The sequence below is a fragment of the Tamandua tetradactyla genome, chromosome 2 (genome assembly GCF_023851605.1).
Source record: "Tamandua tetradactyla isolate mTamTet1 chromosome 2, mTamTet1.pri, whole genome shotgun sequence".
Lineage (NCBI taxonomy): Eukaryota > Metazoa > Chordata > Mammalia > Pilosa > Myrmecophagidae > Tamandua > Tamandua tetradactyla.
This window is the reverse complement of record NC_135328.1, coordinates 139,191,706-139,205,733: the sequence shown is the minus strand read 5'-3', so window position 1 is coordinate 139,205,733 and position 14,028 is coordinate 139,191,706.

Below are 14,028 nucleotides of genomic sequence, written 5' to 3'. Positions count from 1 at the left end.
CGGCAGCCCAGCCCAGGAGTTTGGGGCTTTCATCTCCAAAATGAGGGTGGCTGTGAAAAGGATTCTCTTTACTCCTCGGGGCCTGGGGAACGGAGAGCCTTCTGTGTCCCAGGCCCAGTTCTAGGCACCGAGGCCCAGCAGTGAGCAGAACAGACAGCGTTCAAGGCACTTCCCGGGCAGTGGGGACAGTCAAGGGCTGTGCCGATGGTCTGTGGGGTGGCAGGAGAGAAATAGGGGGGTGCCACTGGGTGTGAGGAGGTCTGCGCAGATGCCCCAATGGGGTCTGTGGAACAGCAAGGAAGCAGGAGTGGCTGGGAGGGTGAGGCTGGGTAAGGACAGCAGGCCTGACCCGGAGGAGCCATTGTCCTTGCTTTAATTGATATGCTCTTCACACTCATCATACTCTATTAAAGTAGACAGCCCAGGGGCTTTTAGCATATGAGGAGCACTTTCATCACCCCGGAAAGAAACCTTGTGCCCATGAGCAGTCTCACTCCTGTTCCCCTCCCCCAGCCCCTGGTCATCCACTTTGTGCATTTGCTTGTTCTGGACGTTTCCTCTAAATGTAATCGCATAGCTGTAACCGTTCCCGTCTGGCTCCCTTCACCGGTGTTGAGGCTCATGCGTGTTGTCGCATTGATCGTGGCTTCTTTCCTTTTCAGGGCTGAATAATACTCCCCAGGGGGATGACCGCGCTTGGCTTCTGCCACCATCATGGGCAGGTGGCTGCCTCCTTGGGTGCCACTGCCCTGGCTGCTGGTGCACAGGTCCTAGTCTGGTCCCACCTGCAGGTCTCTGGCCGTGTGCCTAGGTGGAACTGCTGGTCATGTGATAATCTGTGTTCAGCTTTTAGGAGCTGCTTTCTACTGTGGGGTTTAGGCAGGAATGTGACATGCCATGGCTCCTTGGAGCCTCCTTCTGACTGCTCACCCACTGCAGTGCCGCCTCCCACTGCTGGCCTCCGGACGTGGCATGGGGTCTGAAGGCCCAAGCTGGCCTTTTCTTCCGGGGGATGGATGAGGGGACGGTACTGAGCTGAGAAGGGCTGGAGCCTTCTATTGGGGTTCTTGCCTTGGTCCAGCTGCAGCCCTGGAATGGGAAGCCCTGAATTCCGGTCCCAGTGCTAACAGTGACCTTGGGTGTGACCCTTCCCCTGTAGGTCTCAGTTTTTCCCTCTGTAAAATAGGAGCAGCTGGGTGGACTCCACAAGGTTGAGCTCCAACCCCTCCTGTCCTTCTTAGCCTGTGGGCAAGAGTGGGGGCGTGACAGGGAGAAGACCCCTGAGGGCGGGGGCTGGCGTTGGCTCCTTGAGCCTAGTGGCTCACATGTTGCCTGCCCCAGACACTCGTGGACTCTTGTTCTCTGCTGCCTGACCTGTTTTACGTGGAAATCCCATGTGAGATTGGTTCCTGAACTGGGTCTCCTTCGGGAGGTGCCAGCAGCCTCGTTTGGCATGAGGGCTGAGAGCCAGGGTTTGGCCCAGCAGAGCCGGGCACGGCACTCAGGTACCTGGAGGCGCCTCTGGGGTCTACTGCCTCCACCTGGAGGGGCCAAGGGTGGCATGGGGAGAGGAGGCCACCCAGGGCCCAGGGGAGACACTGACAGGCTCTGAGACCCTGGGGCCGAGCTGTCCTGCCCACTGGTTAGCACCATCTGCTAGGCAGAGCCAGGGACCAGGAGGGGCATTCGGGTTCTGATGACAGCACCTCGAGGCCCAAGGCGGTGATGGCAGCGGTGACGATGGTGACACAGCGGACAGCAGGGCGGCACTCACTCCATGCCCTCCAACGGCTTTGCCTGTGTGCCCTCGGGCAGCCCCTCTGATGGTCTGATAAGGTGGGCTCTGTTCAGATTCCCTTGTATAGGTGGAGAAACTGAGGCACAGAGAGGGAAAACAACTGGCCCAAAGCTGCCCAGCTGTGAAGTACAGGAGCTGGAATTCGAATTCAGCTGTCTGGCTGTGGTGTCTATGCTCTCAAATGCTGCACCACCTTGCTCTCAAATGTCGTCCTGAAACAGGGCACGAGGGTGGGACCCATGGGAGATACAGGGTGCACCCGTGGATGGGGAGGTGTGTGTGTGTGTGCAGTCCCATGGGGAAAATGCCCAGGGGCCCAGCCAGGACCCGGCCTGGGCAGTATTTGGTGTCCTGAATGGGGAGGGCAGCCAGGGAAGGCTGCCTGGAGATGGAGGGCCCATGAATGGGGAGAATTAAAATGGGTGGCGAATTTAAAGGTGGAAAAAGCCTCTCCCTTCCAGAGTTCATAGGCCAGTCATGTCAATTTTTTTTCCCTATTTTATTCTCTAAATGGATTGCTTGGATGTTGCCTGTCAATCTATTACATTATAGGAGCCATCTCAAATTTTCAAAGGTATTTTCAGGTTGTCTTATATTATCTACTTAAAAATAACTTGTGCTTTGTGATAGAAAGCCTGGCATCAGGCCCGGCTCGCAGCTGCTCACGGATTGCCCGCAGCCCCCCAGCCCCTCTGGGTCCTGACCCTTCGCCCACGGGGGCCGCAGGACCCATCTGGAGCCTGACACTTCCCCAGCTGTCGTCTGCACCAGCTAACGCGGTGACCTTGGCCGAGAAGCTCCAATCCCACCCCACCTTGGCCCTGTGACATGTCCTAGAGGTAGGTGGCCGCATGTCCATCAAGGCCCGGGAGCCCAGTGTGGTTTGCACCATTAGAGAGCTGGGGGTGGGGTGGGGTGGAGTGGCCCCTCCTGCCACCCTGGGGGTGGGGGTGGGGTGGGGTGGCCCCTCCTGCCACCCTGGGGTTAAATGGCCTCTGGCGGGTGCTGCTCCCCTCCGTCCCAGCCCTGGGTTAGCCCAGGGGGCTGCTGGCTTGTCTCGCACGCCAGCTTCCAGAAGGGCGATGGTAGAAGGGGAGAGGGTCAGGAGGTTCATACGGCACCGGTGTTTCATAAGCCTTAGCAGGCCCATAAACCCCCCTACCCGGCCTCCAGACGACGGGGTTTGCAGACGGGGATTAAGCGGCTTGTGCACAGCTTCTGGTGGGGGGGGTGGGCGGGGACGGGGCCAGGGACAGAGACAGCTGGGGGCCGCGGCAGGACTGGAACATCCAGGCTTGGTGCCGTTCTCATGTCCACACCCCATGCCATGGTCTGGCTCAGTCATTGTCCACTTTTGTTTTTGTGGCCCCACTCTTTACTCCCCACTGAGTCTTTAGGGCTCCCCTTGAATTCTTCGAGGGACAGGGAGCTCACTCCCTCACCTGTAATGGATCAGAAGTGGCAGCCTTTTCAGATGTCCTCTGCCTCCTTGGAGAGGTGGCCTAGGGAGCTCTGGGGACAGTCTTGGAAAGGGACTATCTACTTGTCCTTCTGGCTCTGGCTTATCGGTAGGGACCAGCGCTTCTCACTTCCAGTAACACTCCTGATGACATCGGACCACTCTGTCCCCTGTCCCCTTTCCCCGCCTGCTTGGAGGCACATTCCAGATCTTGGTACCCCTGGGGGAGACCGGAGGACCACCTGGTCTGGAGTCACCCCCTCCCCTGGGAGGTGGAGGGACAGATTTTGAGCCTCCGTGATGTCTACTGAATTAAATACTTAAGGTGTTGAAGACTGGCATAAGGGGTTGGGGACTAGCGTAAGGGGTTAGGGACTGGCATAAGGGATTGGGGACTGGCATAAGGGGTTGGGGACTGGCATAAGGGGTTGGGGACTAGCATAAGGGGTTGGGGACTAGCGTAAGGGGTTGGGGACTAGCATAAGGGGTTGGGAACTGGCATAAGGGGTTGGGGACTAGCGTAAGGGGTTGGGGACTAGTATAAGGGGTAGGGGACTAGCGTAAGGGGTAGGGGACTGGCATAAGGGGTTGGGGACTGGCATAAGGGGTTGGGGACTAGCATAAGGGGTTGGGGACTGGCATAAGGGGTTGGGGACTAGCATAAGGGGTAGGGGACTAGTATAAGGGGTAGGGGACTAGCGTAAGGATTAGGGGACTGGCATAAGGGGTTGGGGACTGGCATAAGGGGTTGGGGACTGGCATTTGTGGTGTATCTACTGTGTGCCGGCCCCAGGGGAGGAGTTATTACTCCTATTTAAATACAGGCAATTAAAGCCATGTATTTCCTTCTAGGAACTGCTTTAGTTGCTCCCCAGAATAAGTTGTATTTTCCTTATCATTCCATTTGAAATCTTTTCCAGTTGCCCTTGTGATTTCATCTTTGACCCATGGATTATTTCAGAGTGTGTTGATACCTTATTTTTCCTGGCTTCTGTGTTGCGAGCAGAGATGGTACTCGGTGTGACTTCAGTCCTTTGCTATTTAATGAGACGTGGTCTGTGAATCAGTGTGTGCTCCCTCTTGGTGAAGGAACCACGGGCACCGGAAAGGACACAAGTGCTGCAGTAGTGGGTAGAGACCTCCAGGAAGGTCAGTGAGCTCGAGGGGACTGACAGTAGAGTGTTGTTGATCCGTCTGTGAATTTACTGACTTTAGTTTGTCTGGCTGTTTTATCAGTGGCCGAGAGGAGGGGTGTCAAAATCGACTGCAGTTTGGATTTGTCTTTTCCTTCCTTTAGTTTTGTCAAGTTTGCTTTGTGAATTTTGAGGCTTATGCACCTTTATGGTTATTTTGACTTCCTGATGATCTGGCCTTTTTATCAGTATGATGTATCTCTCTCACTCTTTGGTGATATTTCAGTCTGGGAGTCCGTTTTATCTGCATTATCCCACCTGAAAATCAGGGGCTCTGAGATTCAGATTCCCCTGCGACCACACAGCCGTGGGGGCTCAGACACAGGAGTCAAAATCATCCATTCGGTGCCTGAGCTCCTCTCCAGTCTCCAGCCACTTTGGGGCTGTGGGGTCTGTGGGGACCCCTCCACGGTGGCAGGGGAACTGTGTTATCATGCTGACTGTCTGGAGGCAGAGCTGTGACCCTACCTGCCCTTGGCCCAGGACCCCAGGACCCCTGGCCTCCTCCCAGAGCTCCCTCATCTGCTCCATGGCCCGTGGGGAGCTCAGAGGAGCACATGTGGGGCAACTTCTAGAAAGTTCTCCCCAGACGCCCCGCTCTGGAGCTCCCAGCCCCATCTCCCCTTTCAGTGAGATTGTCCTGAATACATTGGGAAGATCTTTCCAGGACCTTTCCCTGGGTGGCAGGAGAGATGGACCCCTGACTGGCTCCCCCATCCACGTGGGTCTTTCAGAGCTCAAGCTCAGTCCACTCCCCGGTGCTTCTGCCCTGGCCAGCCTGCAGCCTGCAGCTCCTCTGGGGCCCTGGTCCCCGAGGAGAGCCACCTCTGCCTCCCTGGGGCATTCTGGGAAACTCCAGAGGACCCTGCGGTGGGTCAGGAGGGCGTTGCCTAGGAGATGTTTAGGGGGGCATTTGGCACAGCGAGGGGGGCAGCTTGCCCTGAGCTGAAACATGAGAGTGTAGACCCGGTGCCGGGTTTGTTCACTCAGCAGAGTAGACTCATCCATCCTGCGTGTGCAACACAGTGGGGTGAGAGGGAGGCACAGAGGGCCAAGGACCCAGCCAGGTGGAGGCTGCGGAGGCTGTGTGTGCCGCGTCGTGGCCGCCCTCCTCTGTGAGACCCAGCACTGCTGTATGTCCCAGCAGGAGGAGATCGTGCTGCCTGGCAAGTGGACATGCCATCAGCACGTAGGCTGAGCCTGGTTCCAGAGGTGTCCCGGTGTAAAGCAAAGCCTGAGTCTTCACTCAGAGAACACGCCGATGGCGAGTTTGCTGACAGGGCAAGAGCCATGGCAGTCCCCATCTGTTAGCTGTGGCAGGACCTCTCATTAGCTCTGGGACGAGGACTCTGGAAGGCATGCGGGGACTTGGCATCATGCCTCTCCTGCTGGGTCCCTCAGGGTGACTTTGTCATGACTCGGTCGGGCAGTGACCTTTGGGGAGCAGTCACCCTGAGATACCTCTTGCCCTTGTCACCTCCAGGTCCCCAGCTGACAGGCTGGCTCTACGGCAGCCAGGGGCCTGTGCCTGGGCCCCCAGGGGCATGCCGGGGTCCCTCATGATTCCAGCTGCAACAGCACCTGGGCCGAGTCAGGCCGGTGGAACATGGCGTCAGCCGAGGCCGGGTGGGCACCAGGCTCAGGGGCTCTGGCAGTGGGGCGCCTCTTCAGCCGGGCCTAGGTCGCGGGCCCATGAGCTCAGGTGCCCTGCAGTCAGAGGTGCCTTCCTGCTCTGGGGAGAGAGAAGCAAGCACTTATAATATGTAACTTTGTGAGGCTGGCTTCTAACACTAAGCCTAATGCATTTGAAATTTATCCATAATGTTGCTAGTATCACTAGTTCCTCCTTATTGCTGTGTAGTATTCCCCTGTATGAATTTACCGCACTTTGTTTATCCTTTTCCAAATTGTTATACACTTGGGCCATTTCCAGTTTTTGGTGACTGGAATGAAAACCTGCTTTGGTGTACAGGATTTTGTATTTGAACATAACTTTTCATTTCTCTTGGGTAAATAACTCAAAATGGAGATGCAGCTATTGGTGGTATGATAAGTGGATGTTTAGTTTTATAAGAAACTGCCAAACTGTTTCCCAAATTGTCTGTACTATTTTGTAGTCCTGACAGCAATGATTATGAGAGGTCCAGTTGCTCCATATTCTTGCCATTACATAATATTGTTAGGTTTAGTTTTAATCTTAGACATACTAGTAGATACATAGTGGTATCTTAAAGTTTTAGTTTGCATCTATTTAGTGAGCATCTGTTTGTGTGCTCATTTGTCATCTGCTCTAGTTTGCTAGGTGCCAGAATGCAATATACCATAAATGGAAGAGTTTTTAAAAGGGGGAATTTAATAAGTTGCTAGTTTACAGTTCTAAGGCCGAGAAAATGTCCCAATTAAAGCAAGTCTATAGAGATATCCACTCAAAGGCATCCAGGGAAAGATACCTTGACCTTGGTTCTGGAAGGCTGGTGAAGTTCAGGGTTTCTGTCTCAAGTGGAAAGGCACATGGTAAACACAGAGTTTCCTTTCTCATGTGGAAAGGCACATGGTGAATGTGGTCAGGGTTCCTCTCTCATCTGGAAGGGCACATGGCAAACACAGCGTCATCTGCTAGTTTCTTCTCCTGGCTTCCTGTTTCATGAAGCTCCCTGGGAGGCATTTTCCTTCTTCATCTCCAAAGGTCGCTGGCTGGTGGACTCTGCTTCTCATGGCTATGTAGTTCTGCTCTGCTGTCTCTGAATTGTTCTCATTCTCCAAAATGTTCTCTCTTTTATAGGACTCCAGAAATTTATCAAGACCCATCCAAATGGGTGGAGACATGTGATTACCTAATCCAGTTTAACAACCACTCTTGACTAAGTCACATCATCCAGGGAGATGATCTGATTAAAATTTCAAACATACATTATTGAATAGGGATTATTCTGCCTTTACAAAATGGGATTTAGATTAAAACATGGCTTTTGTAGCGGACATACATCCTTTCAAACCGGCATATCATCCATATTTTCTTTGGTAGAATGTTTCAAATCATTTGCCCATTTTCAATTGGGTTGTTTGTTTTCTTATTGAGGCTTGAGAGTTCTTTTATGTTCTGGATAAACAAGTTCTTTATCAGATTTTTTTTGTATGTTTTGTAGTGGCAGCCACGTTTCATTCTTTTCCATGTGATTATCCCATTATCAAATATTGTTTTGCAAATTTTTTCCCCAATCTTTAGTTAGGCTTGCCTTTTCCTTCTCTTATCAGTGTTTTTTATAGAGGCTAAGTTTTTAATTTTTTAATTTTTTTAAATTAAGAGTTATGTGTAGAGAATTTTTTTGTGTATGAATATTCACTTTTTTTAGCAAACATTTGTTGAAAAATGAAATGCCTTTGTACATTTGTCAAAGCTAATTGGATTATATGTGTGTGGGTCTGTCTCTAGACTCTAGTTAATCTCTGTGTCTATCCTTCTACCATTCACTTGTATCTTGATTACTGTAGCTTTATATCAAGGTTGCATATCAGTTAGTGCAAGTTGTTCAAAATTTTTTTTCCCCAAATTGTTTTGGCTGTTCTAAGTTTTTTGTTTTGTCTGTCTACATAAACTTTAGAAAAAACATGTCCATAAAAAAAAAAAACAATTCGGAGTTTTGTTGGAATTGCAATGAATGTAAGGATCAATTTGGGGAAGAATTTACATGTTAACAGTATAGAATCTTCCAAATCAATGGACATTGCCTCTCTGTTCTCTGATTCGCTTAATCACTGTCTGGTGGTCTTCAGCATACAGATCCTGCACATATTTTGCTACATTTATTTTCAAGTATTCTATATTTCTCCGTGTTATTTTAAGTAGTAGTCTTTTTTTAAAAAAACTTCTGACAGACACATTTTTACAAAATGTGGACTTTTATAGTAGAAAATTACTGGTACAAAGTAGATTGTTCTCGCTTAAGGCAAAATGGGATAGTGTTTAACTGAATCTTTTCTATACTAATGATACCGTAGTGTTATTACAGCTCTTTCTTTTCTTACTAAATTGCCCACATCAACATGTTAATATTATTTACATATCTCACCAGTGTTATAGAGCACCAGCTTCTGGAAGATACTTCATTTTTTAAATTTTTAATTCATTTATTTAGTATTAATTTTTTAATTTATAGGTTTAAAGCAATGCCGTGCATAAAATTTATAAAATGCAGAGTTCCTGTATACCATCCTATTATTACTACCTTGTAGTAATAAGGTACATTTGTTATAATTCATAGAAGAGTATTTTATAAATGTACTGTGAACTATAGTTCCATCCTTTTCAGGAGGGTTCATTGTGCTATACACTCCTATGTGTTTTCTTTTAATTTTTATTCTCATAACATTTATATGACCTAAAATTTCCCCTCTTAACCACATTCCCAGGTATAATTTAGTGTTGTTCATTACATTCACAGTGCTGTCTACCATCACCACCAGATTAAGCATTAATTCCCCATTCTCTGTCCCACACCCATCCTCTGGTAATCTGCATTCTCATTCTAACTCTCAGCTTTACTTATTGTAATTCTTTCATATCATTGAGCTCATATAATATTTGTCTTTTTCTCTTCTGGCTTATTGTGCTCAACATGATACCTTCAGAGTTCATCTGTGTTGTCACATGAATCAGAACTTCATTCCTTTGTAATGCTGAATAATATTCCATTGTATGTATATATACCACATTTTACATATCCATTCATTGGTTGATGGATGCTTTGGTTGCTTCCATCTTTTGGCAATTGTGAATAATGCTACTATGAATATCGATGTGCAAATACCTGTTCAAGTCCCTGCTTTCAATTCTTTTGAGTATATACCTATACCTACCTTTCCGAGGAACTGACAAACTGTTTTCTGTAACAGCTGCACAATTTTATATTCCTGCCAGCAATAAATAAATGCTCCTATTTCTCCACATTCTCTCCAATGTTTGTAATTTTCTATTTTTAAAATAATAACCATTCTAGGTCATGTGAAATGATATCTCATGGTGATTTTGATTTACATTTCCCTAATAGCTCATGATTTTGAGCATCTTTTCATGTACCTTTTAGCCATACCTGTATCTTCTTTGTAGCAATGTCTATTCACATCTTTTGCCCATTTTTTAAAAATTGTGTGTTCTAGTTTGCTAGCTGCCAGAATGCAACACACCAGAGATGGATCGGCTTTTAATAAAAGAGGGTTTATTTTGTTAGTTCTTCAGAGGAAAGGCAGCTAACTTTCAACTGAGGTTCTTTCTTATATGGGAAGGCACAGGGTGATCTCTGCTGGCCTTCTCTCCAGGCCTCTGGATTCCAACAACTTTCCCCTGGGTGATTCCTTTCTGCATCTCCAAAGGCCTGGGCTGAGCTGCGAGTGCTGAGATGAGGTATGCTGAGCTGCTTGGGCTGTGCTACATTGAACTCTCTCATTTAAGCACTAGCCAATTAAATCAAACATCATTCATTATAGCAGGCACACCTCTTAGCTGACTGCAGATGTAATGAGCAACAGATGAGGTTCACGTACCATTGGCTCATGTCCACAGCAATAGATCTAGGCACCTTCACCTGGCCAAGTTGACAACTGAATCTAACTACCACATGTCAACCCCTTGTCAACTTGCCAACTATATGCCTCACCTTAAACAATATTAAGGTGCAAAAATTCTCTTCTAGCTGTGAACCTATGAATCTCAAAGCAAGATGTCTTGTGCCAATATGCAGAGGAGGGACAGTCACAGGATCCATAGGGAGAAATTGGAGGGAAAACCTGCAGGGCAAACACTTTGAAAGTCTGAAAGTCATTTATCCTTCAGCTTTAGAAAGTGGCACTCCTACCCTTTCCAAGGGCCTACCCATTGGCCCGCCTCTTTCCAAATCAACCTTGGGGAACATTGAGGAGACCACCTTTTTCTGAGCTCCACTCTCTCCAGGCATGAAGGCCACACCTGGGCTCCCTGCCATTTCCAGGGCACACATTTAACCCCTCCATGTGGTGCCAACCAGGCTCTCCCCAGTCCCCAAGGAGCATGCTCTACCTTTTCTAAGGCCTGAGGCAGCAGAACTCTTCCACTGCAATGAGATGGGAGACTCATCCTCTGCCCTCAGGGCAAACTCACCCTCTCCATGTATGTGAGTGTGTCCCCTCTCCTGGGTGAGGTTTCTTGGCTTCAGACCTGAGCTTCTATGGTTCTTACTCTGCAAACTTCAATTTGTCCCTTTTTGTGGCCCCTTTTGTCCAGATTGGCAGTGGTTGCATTTATACCAACAGTCTCTTCAAGCACTCCAGGACTTCTCCATCATTCTCTTCACAGTTCCTCCAAAATCTTCCCCTTAGCCATCCAAAAAACCATTCCAACATATCTTGTATTTGCAAACTGTAGCAGCACCCCACTTCTCATGTACCAAATCTGTTCTAGTTTGTTAGCTGCCAGAATGCAATGTACCAGAAATGGAATGGTTTTTAAAAAGGGGGATTTGATGAGTTGCTAGTTTACAGTTCTAAGACTGAGAAAATGTCCCAATTAAAACAAGTGTATAGAAATGTCCAAAGGCATCCAGGAAAAGATACCTTGGTTCAAAAGGCCAGTGACATTTAGGGTTTCTCTCTCAAGTGAGAAGTCACATGGTGAACACAATCACAGTTTCTCTCTCAGCTAGAAGGGCATATGGCGAGCAGAGTGTCATCTGCTAGCTTTCTCTCCTGGCTTCCTATTTCATGATGCTCCCTGGAAGGCATTTTCCTTCTTCATCTCCAAAAGTTGCTGGCTGGTGGGCTCTCTACTTCTCATGGCTATGTCATTCTTCTCTCACAGAGGCCTGCCTCTCTTTGAATGAAATAGGGGGACATTGGGGAGACCACCTTTTTCTTGGCTCCACCCTCTCCAAGCATCGGGCTGCACCCTGGCTCTCTGCCACCTCCAGGGCACATGCTCAACCCCTTCTCCTGCCTGATCGTGCCTAAATCAAGCCGTCCTTGAATAATCACAGAGCTCTGTGGGTGCCTGAGGGCACCTTGAGGTCTCTGTGCTGGTCTTGACTCCTCCTTTTGCAACATGACTTCTGATATGGTGATTAGTTATCATTAAAGACAACCATTAGCTATGGATTTGAAGTCTTGCATTTGGCTCAGTAGTTTACCATGATTTGTGTCAGACAATGTCTACATCACTGCAGTGACTGACAGAACAGCTGTGAATGTCTTGGATATTTAAAGGACGGGCTATGGGAAGCTTTGGAAGATATAACATTAGTGAGGATGGAAGATGATTGAGGGTTGAGGAGGAGAGGACTTCCCAATCACCACCTTTGCCCAGATGGCCTGAAAACAATGCTTCTGATTCCCTCAACCTCACACGGCCCCTTTATCCTTGATGTTTTATCATGGGTATTCACATATTACCAGGTACTGTACTTAGTTGTTTAATGTCTGTGCCTCCACTAAATTGCCCATCTGTGTTGCTCTGTTATACCCCCAGTGCCTTTTTTATTGTAAGGATTCAATCAGTATTTCTGAATGATTGAGTGAATGAATGAATAAATGAATAAAGTTACAGTACTCTGCTATATATTTCTCAAATGATTTCCTATGTACACTTGATGTGCTTAATCAGATTTGTAACTGAATCAATTCTTTAAATGCCACAAGTTCCTTTGGAGCAGAATTCACTTTACTGATCAGAACAGTACTGAGCTCTAGGAATAGTGGAGTTAAATTTTAGGTATCACTTCATGTTTAAAGTGCAGTGCAAGGTGGCACTGCTTTCATCAAAGCCTTTTGAACCAAGGTATCTTTCCTGGATGCCTTTGATTGGACATTTCTATAGACCTGTTTTAATTGGGACATTTTCTCAGCCTTAGAACTATAAACTAGGAACTCATTAAATCCCCCTTTTAAAAGCCATTCTGTTTCTGGTATATTGCATTCTGGCAGCTAGCAAACTAGAACATTGTGAAATATAACATATATACAAAAAAGCAATAAATTTCAAAGTACATTTTTAACAAGTAGTTATGGAACAGATTTCAAAGTTTGGTATGGGTTAAAGTCCCACAATTTCAGGTTTTTCCTTCTAGCTACTCAAAGTCACTAGAGACTAAAAGAAATATCAATACAACAATTCAACAGTCATTTTCATTTGTTAAATCATATCTTTTCTATTGTAACTCCTCCTTCTCTATTGAGAAGGAGAATAAAATTAGTTGATGCTCTTGGACAGACTGGCCCTCTGGATTTCAGGACTTATTTGGCCTAGGAACCATCTAGAAGTTATAGGTTTTTGGAAAGTAAACTTAGTACATGAAACTTTTGTAGACTCTCAGATAGACCCCTAGGTGTTCTTTAGGGTTAACAGGAATGATGTTCATTGGGGTTTGGCAAATCATGGCAGTTAGCAGTATCTAGCTGAAGCTTGCATAAGAGTAGCCTCCAGAATAGTCGCTCAAATCTAGTTGAACTCTCTTAGCCACTGATTCCTTATTTTGTTACATTTCTTTTCCCCCTTTTGGTCACAAAGGCATTGTTGATCCCCAGTGCCAGGGTCAGGCGCATAACTGGGAGTTGTGTCCCATGTTGTCAGGGAGACTTTCACCCCTGAATTTCATGTCCCATATAGAGGAGTAGGTAATGTTTTTCCTTGCAGAGTTGGGCTTAGAGTAAGAGACTGCCCACTTTTAATTTGTGTTGTTTCTTTTTTTATTTTTGAGTTGTAGGATTTTTTAATATATTCTGTATATGAAACTGTTATCAGATATGTGGTTTCCAAATATTTTTCCCATTAAGTAGATTGTCTTTCCACTTTCATGATAAAGTCTTTGATGCAGAAAAGTTTTTAATTTTGATGAGGTCTCATTTATCTGCTTTTCTTATTTTGTTCTTTGTGTACCAACACTGAAAGGGGGGGTGGATGTCTATATACTGTATAAGAATAACCTCCAGAATGACCTCTCAACTCTGTTTGACATATCTCAGCCACTAAAACTTTATTTTGTTTCATTTCTCTCTTCTCTGTTTTGTTCCAGAAGGCTTTCTCACTCCCTCAAAGCCAGGGCCAGGCTCATCCCCAGGAGTCATGTCCCACATTGCCAGAGAGATTTATACTTCTGGGAGTCATGTCCCATCGCAGGGAGGGCGGTGAGCTGACCTGTGAAGCTGACTTAGAGAGGGTACATCTGAGCAACCAAAGATGTTCTCTCAGCCTGACTGTAAGGCATAATTATAAATAGGCTTAGTTTGTCCTTTGCAGGAATAAACTTCATAAGGGCAAGCCCCATGATCATGGGCCTGGCCCAGCAGATTAAGAGTATCAGGTCTTCCCCAGGTGGGGAAGTTTAATATTTCTACCTTTTCCCCAAGGTCTTCATGGGGACTTTGCAAATACTTTTAAATCTTCTGCCCAGAGTATCCTGAGATGCATCAGGGCATCCCACCAACCTATACAAACCAGCAGGATCTCACTCCCTATTCCCTGTTCCATATAATTAATGGTGTTTGAATAAGCTGACCATAAAAGTTAGATTAGATAGTATGCTACTGTGAAAATACAAATTTTGCACTAAATAAAC